Source organism: Protomyctophum parallelum, assembly GCF_964188405.1.
Source record: "Protomyctophum parallelum genome assembly, chromosome: 23".
Taxonomy (NCBI): domain Eukaryota; kingdom Metazoa; phylum Chordata; class Actinopteri; order Myctophiformes; family Myctophidae; genus Protomyctophum; species Protomyctophum parallelum.
Genome location: NC_139715.1, coordinates 4,106,678 through 4,130,647, shown reverse-complemented (window position 1 = coordinate 4,130,647; position 23,970 = coordinate 4,106,678). Strand labels below are relative to the sequence as shown.

General features: G+C 42.0%; 1 protein-coding gene across 1 annotated transcript in view; it reads right to left on the bottom strand.

Moving 5' to 3' along the window:
* LOC310854364 (stomatin-like protein 2, mitochondrial) overlaps positions 1 to 23,970 on the bottom strand; it is a gene marked incomplete at its 3' end in the record, with an annotated part of 440,440 nt that overhangs the window by 307,858 nt on the left and 108,612 nt on the right. The gene's annotated exons all lie outside the window — the stretch shown is intronic.

Here is a 23,970-nt window from a genome sequence, read left to right as displayed (position 1 = left end):
ACCCATCTGAGCCACGGAACCACCATCTGATGACATTTAGCCTCTCAGCCCCATCTGAGCCACGGAACCACCGTTTGATGACATTTAGCCTCTCAGACCCATCTGAGCCACGGAACCACCATCTGATGACATTTAGCCTCTCAGACCCATCTGAGCCACGGAACCACCATCTGATGACATTTAGCCTCTCAGACCCATCTGAGCCACGGAACCACCATTTGATGACATTTAGCCTCTCAGACCCATCTGAGCCACGGACCACCATTTGATGACATTTAGCCTCTCAGACCCATCTGAGCCACGGACCACCATTTGATGACATTTAACCTCTCAGACCCATCTGAGCCACGGACCACCATTTGATGACATTTAGCCTCTCAGACCCATCTGAGCCACGGACCACCATTTGATGACATTTAGCCTCTCAGACCCATCTGAGCCACGGAACCACCGTTTGATGACATTTAGCCTATCAGACCCAAAAACTTAAGATAGGATTTTGTCCACATTTCCATGCTGTATTGATGTTGGTACAATTAGGAGAGATCAACAGGCAAACGTTGATCAAAATAACAATTATTCTACATTATCTAATTAGGCTATGTGTAGACGTTGTGTAGAATTAAATTAATGCAGATGTTTAACAATAATTTAACTCTTGTATACGGGTCCTTTTGGTTTCATTTTATGCCCCCAGGAGTTATAAAGATTAATAGGGGTCCATTTGGTTACCAACTCTCCCATCATGTAGCAGTAGCACCATTGGGGACCACCTGGAACCACCCTCAAGGACCACTGGACTGGCTGAGAACTACATTTCAAGTAGGTGCATACATTTCCCACAATGCATCATCAGTCACACGGTTAGCATGCTGTGCTGTAGCGTTAGCATACAGGTGGTTTGACAGAGTGACTGACACAGTGCTGCTGTGCTGCTAAACTTTTATCTTCTTTAAGAAGCTTAGTTCTGCTTGCTTCACCTAACAGCATTCTGCCAAAGTGTTGGTTAGAACTTGCAAGAGTGTAAAGTTGCAAGAATGAAGGTGAGTAAATTGGTGTTATATTAGTATTCTACTGCTAACTAAGACACTTGTTAAGTGTGTGTTTTGTTTGGAGACAGAACAGGTGGCTTTTTTTTTGATTGATTGAAATATTTACATTTACATATTTAACAACAGTTTGCAGAATTACAGTATACATTTCAAGCACAAACTCAATACAAAGACTGTTAACTGTGAGTGGACGACCCAATTAACCATTACACTTGTTTACAACAGGGTCCACATTGTTCAATTCATCAAAACATTTAGAGACGTACAAATAGACACTTCTATGTAGTTAAAGAACAGAACAGGAATTCATCATAAAGGAAGCAAAAAGGGAAAAGATACATAGGGGTCAGTGACGTGACACCCCAAAAAAAGTGTTTTTTTAAAACCTTTAAATAACAGGAATAAAAATGATTTACTTTTGTTCTACTCACTCTCATCTTTATGGAAACATATTTTGTTTTTAGATATTTTATTGGAATCAGAATTTATTCAGCATTTTGTTGTACTTGTGCCTAAAATCGTCATATGGTGTGACATGACAATAATTGTTTATAAAATGATAATGGAGTACAACTTTCTTAAGTTGCTCACTTTATCAAAGTCCTTTATCATAACTAACCTGTGATCCACTATAGTTTTGTGAAAATGTATTAAATCTGTATATTATTTTCGTAATCAACACTCAATGTGAGGCCCATGTTATCGGTCTTTCAATATATTTTGCATTTATTGTGACAAAACTTTCTCTAAAATTACACAAATATTTGTGACTCTTCCTTAGACTATTTGCTATGTAATCCATAAACATTAATGGTTTCATCATTAATAAAGGTATGATTTTTTCACTATTTGGAACGTCACACCAAATTATTTAGTGTCACACCGTATGATCATATCTTCATTTTTCAAAGCAAACTGTGTTTTAACCTACTTATTAGTGAGTACTGAACTTTACAGATTGATTAAACAATTACTCAGGAAAAACAGCAACAGGAAAATTGCTTTAACATTGAATAACATGGCAATGACTGAATAAAACGAAATTAAACACAATTTATTGTGGATAGTTGCAGATTTTAGGTGAAAATGTTTAAAACAAATGTTTAAATGGACAAAAGAAACATGGGACTTTGTTATATATTGCTATATCTGTAGGAAATTACAGTTTGTATCATATGGTGTGACAAAAAAGTCATATGGCGTGACAGGAAAACAGTCACACCATTATGATAAAGTGTCACACCATATTACGTTTTCTGCACTTAACATAACCTTGAGGCTACTAGCTACACATTAGCATGCTACCAACATGCTAGCTATAACAAAGCAACATAGATTTACATGTAATTATGACCAAAAAATCTAATACCTTTAGCTTTTTTAATGAAAAAGGTGTCACACCCACAGACACTTGGAAGAGTCGCATTTGTCAGCATTCCAACAAGATCGTATTTTATGAAAATGTTAAAATGATAATTCACCACAGGCACCTGTCATGCTATTGTAATGCAAGTGCTGAACAGCCTTACTGAAGAAGTACCTCTCTATCCCAATGGGTGTGTAAACAATTGCCTGTTGAAATTTCCCAAAATGGTGTCACACAATATGATTTTGGTTTGGGGGACAAAATATTTTTGATCAGAAATGACTGAAAACATTATGCTTGGACTTTGAAAAGATTAGGCTCACAAATAGACATCTATATTATATTTATGGATTTTTGCATTTTTTTCCTTTATTTTATTTAAGTTCCTACTTTGAGAAACAAGGCCAGGACAGTCGCACCATATGAGTTTTGCTGTGTTTGGTTGACAATTCTGAAGAAATGAGGAATGAAATGTTTTAATCTTGAGTATGTTCACATGGACCATAATGTCCTGCACAATATTCAGAAGGTTTTTGACAAATATATGTCTTATTTATACATGAGTGACACTAAGGACAGCCAGGGACACCATGTCACGTCACCCACCCATAGGCCTATACAGTGAGGGGAAAGGGGGTGGCTGACTGCATGTGTTTGCTCTGAACGCATTATAACCATAACTACATACAGCAGTGGGTCCCAAACCTTGTCATGTCATGGACCCCCACATTGACCCAATTTAGTCCGCGGACCCCCCATTTGAAAACATATGACAGGGACCCCCATAAGAGAAGATTTTTACGGATATAGCAGTGATTCTCAACCTGTTTAATTTCAAGGACCTCCAGTTTGACTTTGATTGATTGATTGAAATATTTATTAACAGTTTTACAGAATTACAGTACATTTCAAGCACAAACTCAATACAAAGACTGTTAACTGTGAGTGGACGACCCAATTAAGCATTACACTTGTTTACAACAGGGTCCAAATTGTTCAATTCATCAAATTACATGCATTAGTCTACGGACCCCCCCATTGAATGGCATTTCTATCTCCAGTTTTGGCATCACTGCACTGGCTTCCGGTTGTTTTTAGGATTGATTTTAAAATTATTTTACTTGTCTATAAAGCTCTCAATGGTCTCGCACCTTAATTCCTACCTACATGACTGCCTGCCTAAATATGTCGGGGAAGCAGCTTTCTGCTTCTACGGGCCGTCGGCATGGAACAAACTCCCACTGTACCTTCGTCAGGCAGCCTCTGTAGACATTTTTAAAGCTCAGCTCAAGACCCACTTCTACAACATTGCCTTTAATTGATCTTTTATTTTTCATGTCCTCACTGTATTGCATTACTGCTTGTTTTTTTAATGTCGTTGCCTTGCTTTTCTTTTATTCTCCATTGTTCTGTAAAGTACTTTTATGAAAGGTGCTATACAAATAAAGTTTTATTATTTATTATTATTATCTCAGGGACCCCCAATTTATACTGTAAAATCAATGTTAATTTAACACTTGAGAGTGTACAAACAAATGGAACCCTTACGGTCCATTTGGTTCCATCTGTAGCCTACACTGAGTTACAGACCCATATAATGGTCCATTTGGTTACAAACTATCATTTAGCTGGGGACCCCCTGGAACTCCCTCAAGGACCCCTGGGGGTCCCCGGACCCCACTAAGGGAACCACTGCATTAGGCTGCGGACCCCCATTTGAAAATATATGCCCGTGACGCCGATAATAAGAAGATGTTGTTACGGCTCTAGCAGTGATTCAGAAACATTAATTTCATGGACCCCCAGCTGGTTTGATAGGCTACGGCCGGCGGACCCCCATTTAACCCATTCTGACCTGAGATCAGATTCATACGAGGTTTCCACTGGACACACACTGGTCTGATGAACCCATTCTGACCTGAGATCACATTCTAAAAATGTCAGTCTTTCTTCGATTTTTCTAAAAATAGCAGACCTACAAGCTCGTAGCGCGCCACTCGGTGGCGCGCTATGAGCTTGTAGATCTGCTATTTTTCAATAGCTAAAGCATAACATAATGCTAACACCAAAATGGGTTCCCCGTTCAGAATGGGGTAAGACCCGGATATATATTTCTACTTGCAAAAAACAGATTTTAAGCTTACTAGGCCTACTACTTTGTACATGGCACTAGGACTTTGCAGAGGAAATTATGTTGAAATAAATAAATGTGTATATGCCAGAGATTTAGAAGCATTTATATCTAAGGGACTGTAAAACCACTGTTCATTTAACTCTGAGGGTGTTCACTCTCCATTCCTACATGCTGCCACTCCTACATTGACTTCTAATTGTCGGAATGGTGGTATGCTCCATATTTGTAAACATCCCACCATTCCGACAGAAAAAGTCCCACCATTCCGACAGGGACCCGCGGCAGAAAAAGTCCCACCATTCCGACAGATCACTTTCACAACTATTTATTTATTTATTATTATTTATATTTATATTTATATTTATATTTATATTTATATTTATATTTATATTTATATATTTATATATTTATATATTATTATTATTATCATTGTCATTGTCATTATCATTATCATTATCATTATCATTATTATTATTATGTATTTATTTATATTAATATAAATAGTATTATTTATATTTATTTATTTATTATTATTTATATTAATATAAGTATTATTATTTACATGCATTTATTATTTTATTTATTTATTATTTTGTATTATTATTTATTTATTTTATTTATGGTTTATTTATTATAGTACAAATGGTTTACAACTATTTATTTATTATTCATTTATTATTATTTATATTAATATAAATATTATTTTTATTTATATTTATTTTATTTTTATTTATTTTTCATGGTTTATTGATTATAGTACAAATGGTTCATCCTGCTTGAATATTATCGAATGTAATAGCATGAATTACTCAATTGAATTATTAATTTAACTCTGAATTATATTTGATTATTTCTGAAGATGATAGGCCTATACAGTATGTCCCAGAAAGAAAGTCACATGCCAGCAGAAAGAAAGTCACATGCCAGCAGAAAGAAAGTCACATGCCAGCAGAAATATGCCTTCAACTGAGTTTTATTATAAAAAAAACGGGACCTAGTTACTAGTTCCATCCATGCCACGTTTGGCAGAACATGTGCTTTATGTACAACATATATAAATAACATATAATATATGTTATTCACTCATTGCACTCATTTATGTTATGTTAATATTATTAACATAACATAAATGAGTGCAATGAGTGCACAACAATAACACAGTACAACAAACAATTACATTCCAACTTGTTAAAGAGCAGCCACAAATAAATAAAATAAGAAAGAGATTACAGATGGGTATTGTTCAAGTGCAATATAAAATAAATTATGTGGTATCGAATAAGTAATATGGGCTGTTTTAAGGGTAGCCTATATGCACATCTTAGTTCAGAAAAAATTAGGCCCTACTGACCTTGACCTATAGAGCATGTAAGTCTTGTTGGAACTAGCCCTGAGGGCTGGCCTCCATGAAAGAATTAGGCCCTACTGACCTTTCGTACATATGTAAATATATTTGGAACTAACCCTGGGGGCTGGCCTCCATAGAAACATTAGGCCCTACTGACCTTCACCTAGTATTTATACTACTATTCAAAATTAACAATAACATGTTTCACTGCCTCCCAGTATTGGTCTAAGGTTCTAACATTTCGATGGTACTGCGTCCGCAGCCGCTGCAGCCTCTAATCAAGCAGCCTCCACTTCCTCCTTTGTCTGGGTGGGCGGTCGCCGCGCTCGGCCATCCCACACACATGCTCCAAACGGCGTTGCTCATCTTTGAGCCTCCTAATGAAGACCCAGATGGAGGGGTGGGGTCGGGCCATGCCTGCATTCCATCTGTGATGGAAAGCCGAAACAATCATAGATGTGTAAATGTAACACACATGTCATATATGGCCCATTTACACTTTTCATACATTGCTCAGTAACATTTAACTAATTGAACCAATTCTGCATGAGAAGACGCACAGATGTAACCTCACTTTTGACTTACGAGTGTCCTTTTTCTGTCATGATGCCATACGTTTCCACTGTATATTGAAACATATGTAATAATGACAGAAGAAGGGCGAACAACAGCTGGTGGAAAAAGCTTTTCCTTATTTTTATGAAATCCTCTAACCTGATTGACCTCTAGTTTTCCCATTACGGCCAAACTCTTTAGTTTACAGTAATCCTGGATCATGATGGTCCCACAAGGCTACAACACACCTCCTGTCTCCTCACAAATTGTAAAGAGAATCTGTAATATTTCCTATGCAGCTATGTTACCCATTACAGTAAAGAAATATAAGTTATTACTGTACCTTCAACTCGGTTGTTGGTCCGATTCTCAGACCCACGGCCATAAACGTTCCAGACTGCTGGGGGGAACGTGGCATTGGCCGACACATAAGTGTCTTGGACATACTGGAGGAAATCGCGCACTTCTGGGTACGTGTGCCTCAGCTGTCTGGTGTCCTGTGATGTGGCCATGAGCATGAAGTTGTTTCTCACAACAAGAACAGGCAGGTAGCCTATGGCCATGAGCTTCCTGACCCAGTTCTTGAGCTGCCGGTCTTGACGGTATGGAGCTGCAAAAGTTGTGTAAAGAAATAAGAATTATCTCCCTGAACATTTGCTGAGATTAAAGTGAAACACTCAATAGTAATTGAGAACTTGAACTCTTTAAACTTGAAGTCCCAGAGAGCCATACACGGTCTTGAGACAGTTATTCATGGTACAATTTAGAAAAGTTGACATATGCTTTCATAAAGAACACACATAGTAAAGCCTATGCCTGTTTCATCGGGTAAACTTTATATAGAAATAGAATTGAACATGCATTCAAAATATCAAAAGAGTTTCCCAGACCGTCTTAGCATGTAATTTATCAAACAAATGCACTGCCACTGACCTGTCAGGCCAAGTTCCTGGATCTTTCGCCACAAACTTTGGCAAAAGTGAAAATAGCACCCAGTGGTGCGGATTCCAGGCAATTTGGCTTGTAGCGCACTCATCGCTGCTGCCTCAAAATCTGTCACCACTGCTTCTGGCATCCATCTGTTAGATTTATGACAGGAGGGATGAAGGATAGAAACACAGACAGACAGAAACAGACAGACAGCTAAATGGCTTACTCTTATTTCCCACAAAAACTAAAGCAAGGATACAGTGAATGTGCAAAGGCACACACACACACACACCCACACACACACACACACACACACACACACACACACACACACACACACACACACACACACACAGCCTACCCTTCACCAGTGAGTCGCTGGACCCTCCTCCTCCAGGAGATGTACTCCAGTGTATTGAGGGTCATCCTCAATACACTGGAGTACATCTCCTGGGTCTTCCCTGTCATGAGCACCATGCAAAATGGGAGGGTCCTGTCCAGGTACAGGCCATGGACAGTAACAAATTGGTAAAACGGCCTAGGGCACGTTTTGAATGTCCTATCCATGTAGATCTAAAACAAAATTCAAATATTGAATTCATACATGAACAGACTGTCCAGGATTTTGTAAATGAGCAAACAGGATTACGGTACTGGGGGGAACAGGTGCTGACAGGAGTGACTAAGAAATAAAATGCAAACCTTCACAATAAAATAGTTTACAGCTAGTTCTGTTTATCTACTATAAAAAAAACAATAGAAACAAGGCAACAATTAGTATATTACTTCAAGTGTACATATACCTCAAAGGCAACACAGGCCCTAACAATAATTAACAAAATATTTCCAACTATCATTATAGATTTCATTTTAACTGATACAAAGTTCATTGGGGGGTGGGTTCTAACCTGGCGGCACCGGGCTAACTTCCTGAAGTTTTCATCAGTCCCAAAGACCAGGTAGCCATTGGGGATGGCCAGGTGTTTTGACAGAAACTGGTCTCCCCCCCAGCTCACAGCCCATTGTCCATCCACGGCCACTCTACAGAAGGTACGGGGGATGGGGGGCATGAGGCTGGCCCGTCTTCTCTCAAGCCTCGATCTCACAGCCTCAAATGGAGGCATAGCCACCATATTGGGTGCCTGGTTCAGGATCTAATTTAATAACATTAAAGGGTTATGTTTTGTTCATATTATGGACCTGGAGAAGTATGACAAGCATTGTGCTACAGAAAAATGTCTTACCATGTTAGAGACCCTTCTTGAAGGGAGGGACGGATCGGCGGCCACCTGCCGAAGCATTTGCTCTATCAGAGCAGTGGTGGCCACCAAATCCGTCACCTGTAGATGACCATGCTGGCCAGGCCAATTTATAATTGCGATGTCAGGATCATCGGACTCCACATCAAAGGCATTAGTAGTGACCCTTGTCCTACATCCTGCTGTTGCACAACGCCAGTATATTTTATCATTGCGCTGCCTATTGCGCAAAAAACGCTCTGCCCCCCCGGCTGTTGGCTATCTGCATATATGCCATCCTCCTCTCTGTTCCTGTTCCTCAACTGTTCCTCCTCTGATCCAAAATGGTTTGGAAAGACTTACAGGTTGCTAAGAGGTGTTGCCCTTTATACTAGCCTACACAGGTTGTAAGAGCCACTTAATGAGGTCATGTCATGATGACCTTAATTTCTTGATTGTGCAGTGTTTGATATTGATTGCCTATTCTATGCAACAGTGTTTGATCTCATGTTGATTGCCTATTCTATGCAACAGTGTTTCATCTCATAATTAGTGCAGCAGAGTACTCTTTTTACTGCCTTGCTTAGATTGGTCAGTTCTTGATTGAATGTTTGTGATTGGTGCTCTTTTTCTTTGATGTCTAAGTTACCCTCCTGTCCTCCTGATTGAGCTTGTCAGAAGCTGTGAAGTTGTAGTAGAGAGCACATATTTTTTCTACCACAGTAACCACTCTCATGATAACCCACACCATGTAACCTTACTGAGACATTTTTTGTATGTTTTGCCTTTACATCACTAAAGTAGTGTATCATGTATCATGTCAGTGTCATGGTCAGTATCATGTCAGTATCATGGTCAGTATCATGTCAGTGTCATGGTCAGTATCATGTCAGTATCATGGTCAGTATCATGTCAGTATCATGTCAGTGTCATGGTCAGTATCATGTCAGTGTCAGGTCAGTGTCATGGTCGGTGTCATGTCAGTGTCATGGTCGGTGTCATGTCAGTGTCATGGTCAGTATCATGTCAGTATCATGTCAGTATCATGTCAGTATCATGTCAGTGTCATGGTCAGTATCATGTCAGTGTCATGGTCAGTATCATGTCAGTATCATGTCAGTATCATGTCAGTATCATGCCAGTGTCATGGTCAGTATCATGTCAGTGTCATGGTCAGTATCATGGTCAGTATCATGTCAGTGTCATGGTCAGTATCATGTCAGTATCATGTCAGTGTCATGGTCAGTATCATGTCAGTATCATGTCAGTATCATGTTAGTATCATGTCAGTATCATGCCAGTGTCATGGTCAGTATCATGTCAGTGTCATGGTCAGTATCATGGTCAGTATCATGTCAGTGTCATGGTCAGTGTCATGTCAGTGTCATGGTCAGTATCATGTCAGTATCATGTCAGTGTCATGGTCGGTGTCATGTCAGTATCATGGTCAGTGTCATGTCAGTATCATGTCAGTATCATGGTCAGTATCATGGTCAGTATCATGTCAGTGTCATGGTCAGTGTCATGTCAGTATCATGTCAGTATCATGTCAGTGTCATGGTCGGTGTCATGTCAGTGTCATGTCAGTGTCATGGTCGGTGTCATGGTCAGTGTCATGCCAGTATCATGGTCAGTGTCATGGTCAGTATCATGTCAGTGTCATGTCAGTGTCATGGTCAGTGTCATGTCAGTATCATGTCAGTATCATGGTCAGTATCATGGTCAGTATCATGTCAGTGTCATGGTCAGTGTCATGTCAGTATCATGTCAGTATCATGTCAGTATCATGGTCAGTATCATGTCAGTGTCATGGTCAGTGTCATGTCAGTATCATGTCAGTATCATGTCAGTGTCATGGTCGGTGTCATGGTCAGTGTCATGCCAGTATCATGGTCAGTGTCATGTCAGTATCATGTCAGTGTCATGGTCAGTATCATGTCAGTGTCATGGTCAGTGTCATGGTCAGTGTCATGTCAGTGTCATGGCCAGTGTCATGGTCGGTGTCATGTCAGTGTCATGGTCAGTATCATGTCAGTGTCATGGTCAGTATCATGTCAGTGTCATGTCAGTATCATGGTCAGTATCATGTCAGTGTCATGTCAGTATCATGGTCAGTGTCATGGTCAGTATCATGTCAGTGTCATGGTCAGTGTCATGTCAGTATCATGGTCAGTATCATGTCAGTATCATGTCAGTGTCATGGCAGTGTCATGGTCGGTGTCATGTCAGTATCATGGCCAGTGTCATGTCAGTATCATGTCATTATCATGGTCAGTATCATGGTCAGTATCATGTCAGTGTCATGGTCAGTATCATGACAGTATCATGTCAGTGTCATGGTCGGTGTCATGTCAGTATCATGTCAGTATCATGTCAGTATCATGTCAGTGTCATGGTCGGTGTCATGGTCAGTGTCATGCCAGTATCATGGTCAGTGTCATGGTCAGTATCATGTCAGTGTCATGTCAGTATCATGTCAGTATCATGTCAGTATCATGTCAGTATCATGTCGGTATCATGCCAGTGTCATGGTCAGTATCATGTCAGTGTCATGGTCAGTATCATGGTCAGTATCATGTCAGTGTCATGGTCAGTGTCATGTCAGTGTCATGGTCAGTATCATGTCAGTATCATGTCAGTGTCATGGTCGGTGTCATGTCAGTATCATGGTCAGTGTCATGTCAGTATCATGTCAGTATCATGGTCAGTATCATGGTCAGTATCATGTCAGTGTCATGGTCAGTGTCATGTCAGTATCATGTCAGTATCATGTCAGTATCATGGTCAGTATCATGTCAGTGTCATGGTCAGTGTCATGTCAGTATCATGTCAGTATCATGTCAGTGTCATGGTCGGTGTCATGGTCAGTGTCATGCCAGTATCATGGTCAGTGTCATGTCAGTATCATGTCAGTGTCATGGTCAGTGTCATGGTCGGTGTCATGTCAGTGTCATGGTCAGTGTCATGGTCGGTGTCATGTCAGTGTCATGGTCAGTATCATGTCAGTGTCATGGTCAGTATCATGTCAGTGTCATGTCAGTATCATGGTCAGTATCATGTCAGTGTCATGTCAGTATCATGGTCAGTGTCATGGTCAGTATCATGTCAGTGTCATGGTCAGTGTCATGTCAGTATCATGGTCAGTATCATGTCAGTATCATGTCAGTGTCATGGCCAGTGTCAAGGTCAGTGTCATGTCAGTATCATGGCTAAAATGTAATAAAAACTCATAATCAGCTCATATATTATAAAGACATTATTGCATGTTTTATTACAGTATGAGTCGCCTACTGTATGTGGAGGTTCTTAATGTAACACATTATTACATTATAGAAAAATCTATTAAGTTATGTGCTCGTCTTTTAATTAAATTATCAGCTGATTATTACATTATAAGTTGCTACACACCCGTTAAAAAATTGCCTTGAAAATACATTTAAGATTTGTGGACTGTCGGAATGGTGGGACTAAAATGTGTCGGAATGGGGGGATGTCGGAATGGCAACATGTCGGAATGGGGGCATGTCGGGATGGGGGGATGTCGGAATGGCAGCATGTAGGAATGGAGGGATGCACCCGTCTGACCACCTCATAAGTGCAAAAAGCACTGTTTGATTTTACACTTGAACTCTGCTGGAGTGTTGCCATGTCTGTTTATTATAAGTGGCTTCTTTTTCTGTAAAGTTGCTTGTATAAATATTGGTAGTACTAGTTGTGGTTGCTTTTCTTGTTTCTAAAGTGGTTATTCGGGCTTTTCTCCTAATGTTGTTTAAACCAGTGATCCTCACACAGCACATTCCCATGTCAAGGATCCCCAGATGAATGCATTTGCCCAACTAAGGACGGCTAAGCCAAAAATTAAATAAAGAATTTCCAAGATTACTTTTGAAAATAGCAGATCTACCAGCTCACAATGCATCACATTCATTCATTAAAACTATGTACTCTGACTGCAGGGGGATATGTAATGATCATTATAACAATGTGCAAGAACATATTTAAAAAGAAGGAAGAACTTTATATTTGTGGACAATCAAAATATGTTTTTTTATTTTAATGTGGTGTCATTAAAATTAATCTGGATATGGCAGACTCACTATCTAGAAAATAAAAACATGGCATTTCATTTAAAATAGGTTACAGACCCCTGTTATATGCGCTTATTTTTATAGACCTATTTACTTGTTTCTATGAGACATGGCAACAGCCTCTTTTTGCGTATTCTTTTTGTAAAATGTTGAGATTAGAAACGGCCAGAATTCTTTCATTTCTCAACCTTAAAAATAAATAAATTATTATCTCCATAATCCTTGGGAAGTTTGCTTTCATAATTTTATGCTGTATCACACCCGATTCAAGTTTTCTTCAATAAAATGCTACGAGCGAAGACCATATACCATCGGGGCCACAGGCACAGCATTAAGCAGCAGCATTCAACTCATTTCTTCATCATGACTTGAATGAAATAAAATATAATAAACGTTATTTTACTGGTGTTTTTCAATAGAAACAAATTATTTTGAGGCATAAAGGTGACAGCATGCAGTGCAATAGGAATAATTAACCCAAATGTGACAAAGTCATGTCATGTCTTCTATGGTGCCAGCCTGAAGAAATGTAATACCACGATCCCCAAAGTGCGCATTCCATATGTGACATCAGCTGACTGGAGAAGAGAATAGTACGGACATGTTGATTGGGTACGTCTCAAACACTCCTTAAACACTCCCATGACTAATTCAAGGCCGTTTTGCGCAATCCACGGGGTGTCGAAAGCGCTTCTTAACATGCCCAAAATTGCAATATGACATACCACACGCCCCCAGCTCATAAAACTGTAATATGATATGTAATATTATTATATGACTTGCTTAATGGAGCCCATAGAATCATGTGACCTCTCAATAGTACTCTTGCGCAGCGGCAATTTCATAGTCAATGAAGTTCTACTGAGACTGGATTTGAACCCGGGACCTCTCGCACCCGAAGCGAGAATCATACCTGTAGAGACCTTTGTCCTTGTGGTGGTTGATTGAGATACCTTTTTCTAACTGACTGGCTTTGTGCAGCAAACTTGACCAAAAAAGGGGAATGAGGAATGTCCAGACGAAGAGTTGAAGTTTTTGATTGATTGATTGAAATATTTATTAACAGTTTGTAGAATTTACAGTACATTTTAAGCACAAACTCAATACAAAGACTGTCAACTGTGAGTGGACGACCCAATTAAGCATTACACTTGTTTACAACAGGGTCCACATTGTTCAATTCATCAAAACATTTAAAGACATACAACCATTTAGAGACATACAAATAGACATTTCTATGTAGCTAAAGAACAGAACAGGAATTCATCATATGGGAAGCAAAAAAGGGAAAATATACAAGCACTGGGAAAATATACAATATACAATATACAGTGAGGGAAATGGGGTGGGGGGGATTCAGATTTTACAGAGGCCAGTTTCGAATTGCAGCCATCCGTAGGTGCCCTTTGAGAGCGGTTTTGAAGGAGTCAAGGGATTCACATGTCTTAATGACTGTTGGTAGGGCGTTCCACATTTTGGTGGCATAGGAGCGAAAAGAATTTAGTCCCTTGTTTGTGCCGAATCTGGGTTGTACATGGTTTGTTGCACTCCCTCTGGTGTTGTGGGTGTGGACTTCGTTTACATTAAGGAAGTATTTAGACAGGTACATGGGTATCTTGGTGGTGTATCGAATCTTGTGGACCAGACCCATTGCAAGATGCTGTACTCTGTCGACGACCCTAAGCCATCCCAGCCTGTCAAAGTGGGCAGGGGTGAGGTGGGTTCGGGGGGTGAGGCCAAGTAGGAGCCTGACCAGTTTGTTTTGGGAGGTCTGGAGCCTTGTTTTAAGGGCCTTTGAGGTGCTGTGGTACCAAGAGGTGGATGCATAGTCAAAGAAACCTTGTATGAGGGCTCCTGTTAAGGTCTTCAAGGTGTTTTTGCTGACCAGTGAGGAGATCCTGTAAAGGAATCTTGTTCTTTGATTGACTTTTTTGATTACGTTGGTGGCCATTTTATCACCGGAAAGATTAGCCTCCAGGATGGAACCTAGGTAGGTAATTTGATCTTTTCGTGTGATAATATTGTCACCCACTCTAACCAAGAAGCCATCTGCCTTGCTGAGTTTACTATTTGATCCGAAGAGGATGGATTCAGTTTTTCCCAGGTGTAAGGATAGTTTGTTATCAGCGAGCCAGGTGCAGATTCTACCGAGTTCAGAGCTGAGGGTCTTTTCAACCTGCAGTTTGTTCCTGTCCGAGACCAGCAGTGCTGAGTCATCTGCGAACAGGAACAAGTTGCAGTCACAAGCTGAAGTCATGTCGTTAACATAAATTAGGAACAGTAAAGGCCCTAGTATGCTTCCTTGTGGGACACCACAGCTCACTGGGAGGGGAGGGGACAGTGTTCCGTTCACCTCCACCATCTGTTCTCTCCCCTAGGATTGCAACTGAGAATAGAAGGAGGTGTAGAACAAAAAACAGACGTAAAAAACTGTGAACCTCCAATCAACAAGACCTGGCCCTCTGATGGCCAGGTAATTTATGTCCTCTCTGCCATGTCTGTAGGGGGTGACAAAGCACACTAACAGGAATGTTAGACATGGCATGATGGCACATACATGATGTGATGGCCTATTGTAGATCGGCTCCTACACACCGGCCCCAATTGTATGGCGTGTATAACTAAATACAATTATCAATACAAAATAATGAATGGAGCCGATTAGTTATATTCAACACATTCTTCATATTGTGTCAAAATAGAAAATGACTTAACTTAAAAATGTCTACTGGGGACAGGAGTCGTCTTCAAGCAGCAGACATAGTTTTGTGATGGGTCGTTCAAGAACACTGGTTTGGGTCTTGATCTTCACAGAACGAACTGGCGAACTGACGAATGGATGGCGGCGCGACAGACCTCGGCGTTCGCGGCGGCCTCCCCTGGTTACTGTGCAGTGTCTTCGTCTATGTGTGTGTCCATGTCATCGACAGTAAGGGGGGGGGGGAATGTATGTATGAGTGCCGGTCACTTTTGGACTACTTTACAACAACATCAATGAGCAGCAGACGGCGCATCCCAACGCTTTTTTTGTGATAGCTGGGGACTTCGACCAGGCAAGTCTCAAAACTGTGTTACCAAAATTATATCAACATGTTGACTGTGCGACGAGGGGCAACAACACATTAGATCATGTGTACACCAACATAAGAAAATGCCTATAGAGCAGCCCCCCTCCCAAATATTGGCTCTTCTGACCATGCAGCTGTAATGCTCACACCTATTTATAGACCCAGGGTGAAACAGAGCAGAGCAGAACTGAAGGCTCGAGATGTGGCATTTCAATCTGAGCGCCTTAGACCACTCGGCCACACTACCTGGTAATAATGTATTCAGCTGATGCCTACTCTTTGCTCTTAACTCAAAGCAGACAAGGCCACAATTGAGGAGGTTGTCAGGAAATGTGATTGGTGTTCCCAGAGTTAAACTTTTCAGAAGGAATGGTAGGTCGTCTACAGCCTTGGCAGAGGATGGATTATGTCCACAGGCACAGAATATGCCTCTTGTGTTAACTCACCAGTGGAGTGAGCTAGTGTTGAAGTTTCGGTACTGGAATTTGGCACCTAAAACCTCAACTGGCAGCGGTGGGATTCGAACGCACGCCTCCAGGGGAGACTGCATGCGACCTGAACGCAGCGCCTTAGACCGCTCATCCACGCTACGACAATCTGTGAAGAAGTACGTAATAGTTAATAGTTTGTTGATGACTTTCAATGCAAGCCATGTTTCCAACTCATCCTACTTTTCTATCGTTTGTGAAGTGAGTCTTAAATCATGATTTAAATAGCTTGTTCATGGTCTAATACATGTGTGTAAGGCATATTTATTAAGCAGTGTTGGCAGTGTTGGCATTTGAGGCGACAACTCCATAAAGACATAAACTATTTTATTTGCCATCAATAGGAAACATCATGAAATCGGAACCATAGCAGATTGATGTTGTGGTTAGTAAGTGCTGAGAACTAGAATACATGATTTGCCAATAGAGATAGCAGAGGATGGTTTCGATCCATCGACCTCTGGGTTATGGGCCCAGCACGCTTCCGCTGCGCCACTCTGCTCTGAGCTATTATGCAAGATGGAAATGGAACCTACAATCTCTATAGATTAGGTATTTATGCAGTGCAAATTGTTAGCCAAATGTACAGAATGTATAGTCAAGTGAAACCTGAGGGTAGACATCCAATACGAGCAAACTGATATTACGGCAAATTCATCTCCAGAGATTAGTGACTTTCTTTCTCGCCCCCCTAGTAGCCAAAAAGTCTGGGAACTCAGATTAGTTCCTTTCACACTTAGCTCTTGGGCATCTGCAGAAGTCCCAGACATGTAAAACCAAAGTTTGCACATTTGTGGCATTGGTGTGATTTGAACACACGCCTCCAGAGAGACTGGAGCCTAAATCCAGCGCATTAGACCACTCGGCCAAACTACCTGGTAATACTGTATTCAGCTGATGCCTACTCTTTGCTCTTAACTCAAAGCAGGCAAAGCAGACAAGGCCACAATTGAGGAGGTTGTCAGGAAATGTGATTGGTGTTCCCAGAGTTAAACTCTTCAGAAGGAATGGTAGGTCGTCTACAGCCTTGGCAGAGGATGGATTATGTCAACAGGCACAGAATATGCCACTTGTGGTAACTCACCAGTGGAGTGAGCTAGTGTTGAAGTTTCGGTACTGGAATTTGGCACTTAAAACACAACTGGCAGCGGTGGGATTCAAACCAACGGCTCCAGGGGAGACTGCAACCTGAACGCAGCGCTTTAGACCGCTCGGCCACGCTATCACAATCTGTGAAGAAGTACTTAATAGTTAATAGTTTGTTGATGACTTTCAATACAAGCCGCATGTTTCCAACTCATCCTACTTTTCTATCGTTTGTGAAGTGAGTCGTAAATCATGATTTAAATAGCTTGTTCATGGTCTAATACATGTGTATAAGGCATATTTATGAAGCAGTGTTGGCAGTGGTGGCATTTGAGGCGACAACTCCATAAAGACATAAACTACATGTATTTGCCATCAATAGGAAACATCATGAAATCGGAACCATAGCAGATTGATGTTGTGGTTAGTAAGTGCTGAGAACTAGAATACACGATTTGCCAATAGAGATAGCAGAGGATGGTTTCGATCCATCGACCTCTGGGTTAAGGGCCCAGGACGCTTCCGCTGCGCCACTCTGCTCTGAGCTATTATGCAAGATGGAAATGGAACCTACAATCTCTATAGATTAGGTATTTATGCAGTGCAAATTGTTAGCCAAATGTACAGAATGTATAGTCAAGTGAAACCTGAGGGTAGACATCCATTACGAGCAAACTGATATTACGGCAAATTAATCTTCAGAGATTAGTGACTTTCTTTCTCGCCCCCCTAGTGGCCAAAAAGTCTGGCAACTCAGATTAGTTCCTTTCTCACTTAGCTCTTGGGCATCTGCAGAAGTCCCAGACATGTGAAACCAAAGTTTGCACATTTGTGGCAGTGGTGGGATTTGAACCCACGCCTTCAGAGAGACTGGAGCCTAAATCCAGCGCCTTAGACCACTCGGCCACACTACCTGGTAATACTGTATTCAACTGAGTGCTCTTAACTCAAAGCAGGGAAAGCAGACAAGGCCACAATTGAGGAGGTTGTCAGGAAATTTGATTGGTGTTCCCAGAGTTAAACTCTTCAGAAGGAATGGTAGGTCGTCTACAGCCTTGGCAGAGGATGGATTATGTCAACAGGCACAGAATATGCCACTTGTGGTAACTCACCAGTGGAGTGAGCTAGTGTTGAAGTTTCGGTACTGGAATTTGGCACCTAAAAACTCAACTGGCAGCGGTGGGATTCGAACACACGGCTCCAGTGGAGACTGCGACCTGAACGCAGCGCTTTAGACCGCACAGCCACGCTAACACAATCTGTGAAGAAGTACTTAATAGTTAATAGCTTGTTGATGACTTTCAATACAAGCCGCATGTTTCCAACTCATTCTACTTTTCTATCGTTTGTGAAGTGAGTCGTAAATCATGATTTAAATAGCTTGTTCATGGTCTAATACATGTGTATAAGGCATATTTATGAAGCAGTGTTGGCAGTGGTGGCATTTGAGGCGACAACTCCATAAAGACATAAACTACATGTATTTGCCATCAATAGGAAACATCATGAAATCGGAACCATAGCAGATTGATGTTGTGGTTAGTAAGTGCTGAGAACTAGAATACATGATTTGCCAATAGAGATAGCAGAGGATGGTTTCGATCCATCGACCTCTGGGTTATGGGCCCAGCACGCTTCCGCTGCGCCACTCTGCTCTGAGCTATTATGCAAGATGGAAATGGAACCTACAATCTCTATAGATTAGGTATTTATGCAGTGCAAATTGTTAGCCAAATGTACAGAATGTATAGTCAAGTGAAACCTGAGGGTAGACATCCATTACGAGCAAACTGATATTACAGCAAATTAATCTCCAGAGATTAGTGACTTTCTTTCTCGCCCCCCTAGTGGCCAAAAAGTCTGGCAACTCAGATTAGTTCCTTTCTCACTTAGCTCTTGGGCATCTGCAGAAGTCCCAGACATGTGAAACCAAAGTTTGCACATTTGTGGCAGTGGTGGGATTTGAACCAGAGAGCCTCCAGAGAGACTGGAGCCTAAATCCAGCGCCTTAGACCACTCGGCCACACTACCTGGTAATTCTGTATTCAGCTGATTGCTCTTAACTCAGAGCAGGGAAAGCAGACAAGGCCACAATTGAGGAGGTTGTCAGGAAATTTGATTGGTGTTCCCAGAGTTAAACTCTTCAGAAGGAATGGTAGGTCGTCTACAGCCTTGGCAGAGTATGGATTATGTCAACAGGCACAGAATATGCCACTTGTCGTAACTCACCAGTGGAGTGAGCTAGTGTTGAAGTTTCGGTACTGGAATTTGGCACCTAAAAACTCAACTGGCAGCGGTGGGATTGGAAACCAGGCCTCCAGTGGAGACTGCGACCTGAACGCAGCGCTTTAGACCGCTCAGCCACGCTACCACAATCTGTGAAGAAGTACTTAATAGTTAATAGCTTGTTGATGACTTTCAATACAAGCCGCATGTTTCCAACTCATTCTACTTTTCTATCGTTTGTGAAGTGAGTCGTAAATCATGATTTAAATAGCTTGTTCATGGTCTAATACATGTATGTGTATAAGGCATAATTATAAAGCAGTGTTGGCAGTGGTGGCATTTGAGGCGACAACTCCATAAAGACATAAACTACATGTATTTGCCATCAATAGGAAACATCATGAAATCGGAACCATAGCAGATTGATGTTGTGGTTAGTAAGTGCTGAGAACTAGAATACATGATTTGCCAATAGAGATAGCAGAGGATGGTTTCGATCCATCGACCTCTGGGTTATGGGCCCAGCACGCTTCCGCTGCGCCACTCTGCTCTGAGCTATTATGCAAGATGGAAATGGAACCTACAATCTCTATAGATTAGGTATTTATGCAGTGCAAATTGTTAGCCAAATGTACAGAATGTATAGTCAAGTGAAACCTGAGGGTAGACATCCAATACGAGCAAACTGATATTACGGCAAATTCATCTCCAGAGATTAGTGACTTTCTTTCTCGCCCCCCTAGTGGCCAAAAAGTCTGGGAACTCAGATTAGTTCCTTTCTCACTTAGCTCTTGGGCATCTGCAGAAGACCCAGACATGTAAAACCAAAGTTTGCACATTTGTGGCAGTGGTGGGATTTGAACACACGCCTCCAGAGAGACTGGAGCCTAAATCCAGCGCATTAGACCACTCGGCCACACTACCTGGTAATACTGTATTCAGCTGATGCCTACTCTTTGCTCTTAACTCAAAGCAGGCAAAGCAGACAAGGCCACAATTGAGGAGGTTGTCAGGAAATGTGATTGGTGTTCCCAGAGTTAAACTCTTCAGAAGGAATGGTAGGTCGTCTACAGCCTTGGCAGAGGATGGATTATGTCAACAGGCACAGAATATGCCACTTGTGGTAACTCACCAGTGGAGTGAGCTAGTGTTGAAGTTTCGGTACTGGAATTTGGCACCTAAAATCTCAACTGGCAGCGGTGGGATTCGAATCCACGCCTCCAGGGGAGACTGCGACCTGAACGCAGCACCTTAGACCACTCGGCCACGCTATCACAATCTGTGAAGAAGTACTTAATAGTTAATAGTTTGTTGATGACTGGGATTAGTGACTTTCTTTCTCGCCCCCCTAGTGGCCAAAAAGTCTGGCAACTCAGATTAGTTCCTTTCTCACTTAGCTCTTGGGCATCTGCAGAAGTCCCAGACATGTGAAACCAAAGTTTGCACATTTGTGGCAGTGGTGGGATTTGAACCCACGCCTCCAGAGAGACTGGAGCCTAAATCCAGCGCCTTAGACCACTCGGCCACACTACCTGCTAATACTGTATTCAGCTGATTGCTCTTAACTCAAAGCAGGGAAAGCAGACAAGGCCACAATTGAGGAGGTTGTCAGGAAATGTGATTGGTGTTCCCAGAGTTAAACTCCTCAGAAGGAATGGTAGGTCGTCTACAGCCTTGGCAGAGGATGAATTATGTCAACAGGCACAGAATATATATATATAACTCACCAGTGGAGTGAGCTAGTGTTGAAGTTTCGTACTGGAATTTGGCACCTAAAAACTCAACTGGCAGCGGTGGGATTCGAACCCACGCCTCCAGGGGAGACTGCGACCTGAACGCAGCGCTTTAGACCGCTCGGCCACGCTACCACAATCTGTGATGAAGTACTTAATAGTTAATAGTTTGTTGATGACTTTCAATACAAGCCGCATGTTTCCAACTCATTCTACTTTTCTATCGTTTGTGAAGTGAGTCGTAAATCATGATTTAAATAGCTTGTTCATGGTCTAATACATGTGTATAAGGCATATGTATAAAGCAGTGGTGGCATTTGAGGCGACAACTCCATAAAGACATAAACTACATGTATTTGCCATCAATAGGAAACATCATGAAATCGGAACCATAGCAGATTGATGTTGTGGTTAGTAAATGCTGAGAATTAGAATACATGATTTGCCACTCGGCCACACTACCTGGTAATACTGTATTCAGCTGATGCCTACTCTTTGCTCTTAACTCAAAGCAGGCAAAGCAGACAAGGCCACAGTTGAGGAGGTTGTCAGGAAATGTGATTGGTGTTCCCAGAGTTAAACTCTTCAGAAGGAATGGTACGTCGTCTACAGCCTTGGCAGAGGATGGATTATGTCCACAGGCACAGAATATGCCTCTTGTGGTAACTCACCAGTGGAGTGAGCTAGTGTTGAAGTTTCGGTACTGGAATTTGGCACCTAAAACCTCAACTGGCAGTGGTGGGATTTGAACACATGCCTCCAGAGAGACAGCAGACAAAGCAGAATTATATCAATTTGTCCTTCCCAATTTGCACAAGTCATGTCATTTAAACATTGCTGAATAAAGCGTTGCAACTTGGCAGGGAAACTCTTGCATGAATAGACAGTTTATTGCATTGGCCAGGGAATCGAACCCGGGTCAACTCCTTGGAAGGCAGCTATGCTTACCACTATACCACCAACGCATGAGATACAAGGCACGTGCACCTATTTGCAGAGGGACAAGGTCATACAGGAAAGCACAAAATGTTTATGTCTAGAATTATATCAGTTCGTCCTTCCCAATTTGCACAAGTCATGGCATTTGAACATTGCTGAATGAAGCATTGCAACTTGGCAGGGCAACTCTTGCATGATTAGACAGTGTATTTGTACGGTTTTACTAAATTACTCCTCAACTTTAGCAACTCCTTCCGCAAAGGGGTTATCGACGGGTGAGACAGTGACTTACTCGAGCATATTTGAAACACATTTATTAAACTTAACACATTATTTTCAGGCAGTTTCAACTAGTGGCTAGGTAATCGACAGCTCCACAACACCCATCAACAACAATGTCCATCGTCCTTCTGACTCGCAGCCAGTCCTCGCATGCGCATAAGAGCCTATCTTGCGCGTGATCATTACTGCCGACAGATGTCACTCTTACACCACTCAATACAAAATAAAATAGAAAGCATAGCAAGAAAATGTTTATATTAAAATGGGATAAAACCACACACCTCCCACCTGGGCTATTGGGCACCGACCAAATAGGCCATAATAAACACACAAACAAGCGATTCTTTCACTGCTCCAAATCCTGCTTTGTAAACATAATAGACAAATCGTAAATATTTAAAACATGGAAAACTTCAAAATCCGTTGTGGTAGAAAAATAATCCAACATTTAAAAAAATGGAAAACTTCAAAGTCCGCTGGTGGTAGAAAATAATCCAACAGCTTTTCAAACAGTAGCTAACTGAGTCCGGCACCACCTCCCTGCTCCTCAACTGGAATCAGCACCACCAGCCTCCGCACGTCCCTGTGGAGGATGGTGGAAGAACAAGGAGCCCCTTCCTTCTTCACACGGGACCAGCTGATGGGAGGACTGTGACAGGTTCGCACTTTGACGGTGCGTCTGAAACGACCCCGGAGGGCGTTTTGGTCCGCCAACCAGACCAGGTCTCCAGCTGTGATATTCCTGGCAGGAAAGTGCCACTTTTGACGGACGAACAGGTGAGGACCTGCTAGCTGGCTCCAACGCCTCCAGAATTTGTCGACCTCCACCTGGACTGCTCGTAGACGGCTGAAAGGATAAGCAGGGAATTCAAATCCCTGGGTGTCACCTCCGGGCCCCGCCCGCCCCAACAGCAACATGTTGGGTGTCACAATGTCCACAGTCTCATCTCGAACTTGTGCTCTGGCACCGATCGGCCTCTCGTTCGCGAGATTGGCAGCCAGATAAAGGAGGGTCTGGAACTCTAGAGTGGTCAACTCACCACCCTCACCAACGCTGCTCAACGCTCTCTTCAACACACGGACAGCCGCCTCCGCTGCCCCATTTCGGTGTGGCGAGTCCGCTGGGCTAAACTCCCAAGTCCAGTCGGTCCCAGCCACAGCCGCTCTCCTCTGTATCTCCTCTTTGTTGAGACCCGCCAGGAAGCTGTAGAGCTCTTCAAGTGCTGGTTTGGCCCCCACAAAATTTGTGCCCTGGTCAGACCAGAGCCTCTTCGGATGGCCTCTCAAGGCGGTGAATCGCTGGTACGTTTTGAGAAAGCTGTCAGTCGACAGGTCTTCAACCAAGTCTGCATGAACCGCTCTTGAGGCCATACAACTAAAGACCACTCCCCAGATCTTCCTCTTCGCTCGCCCTTTCACCACGCTCCTGACGGTGTA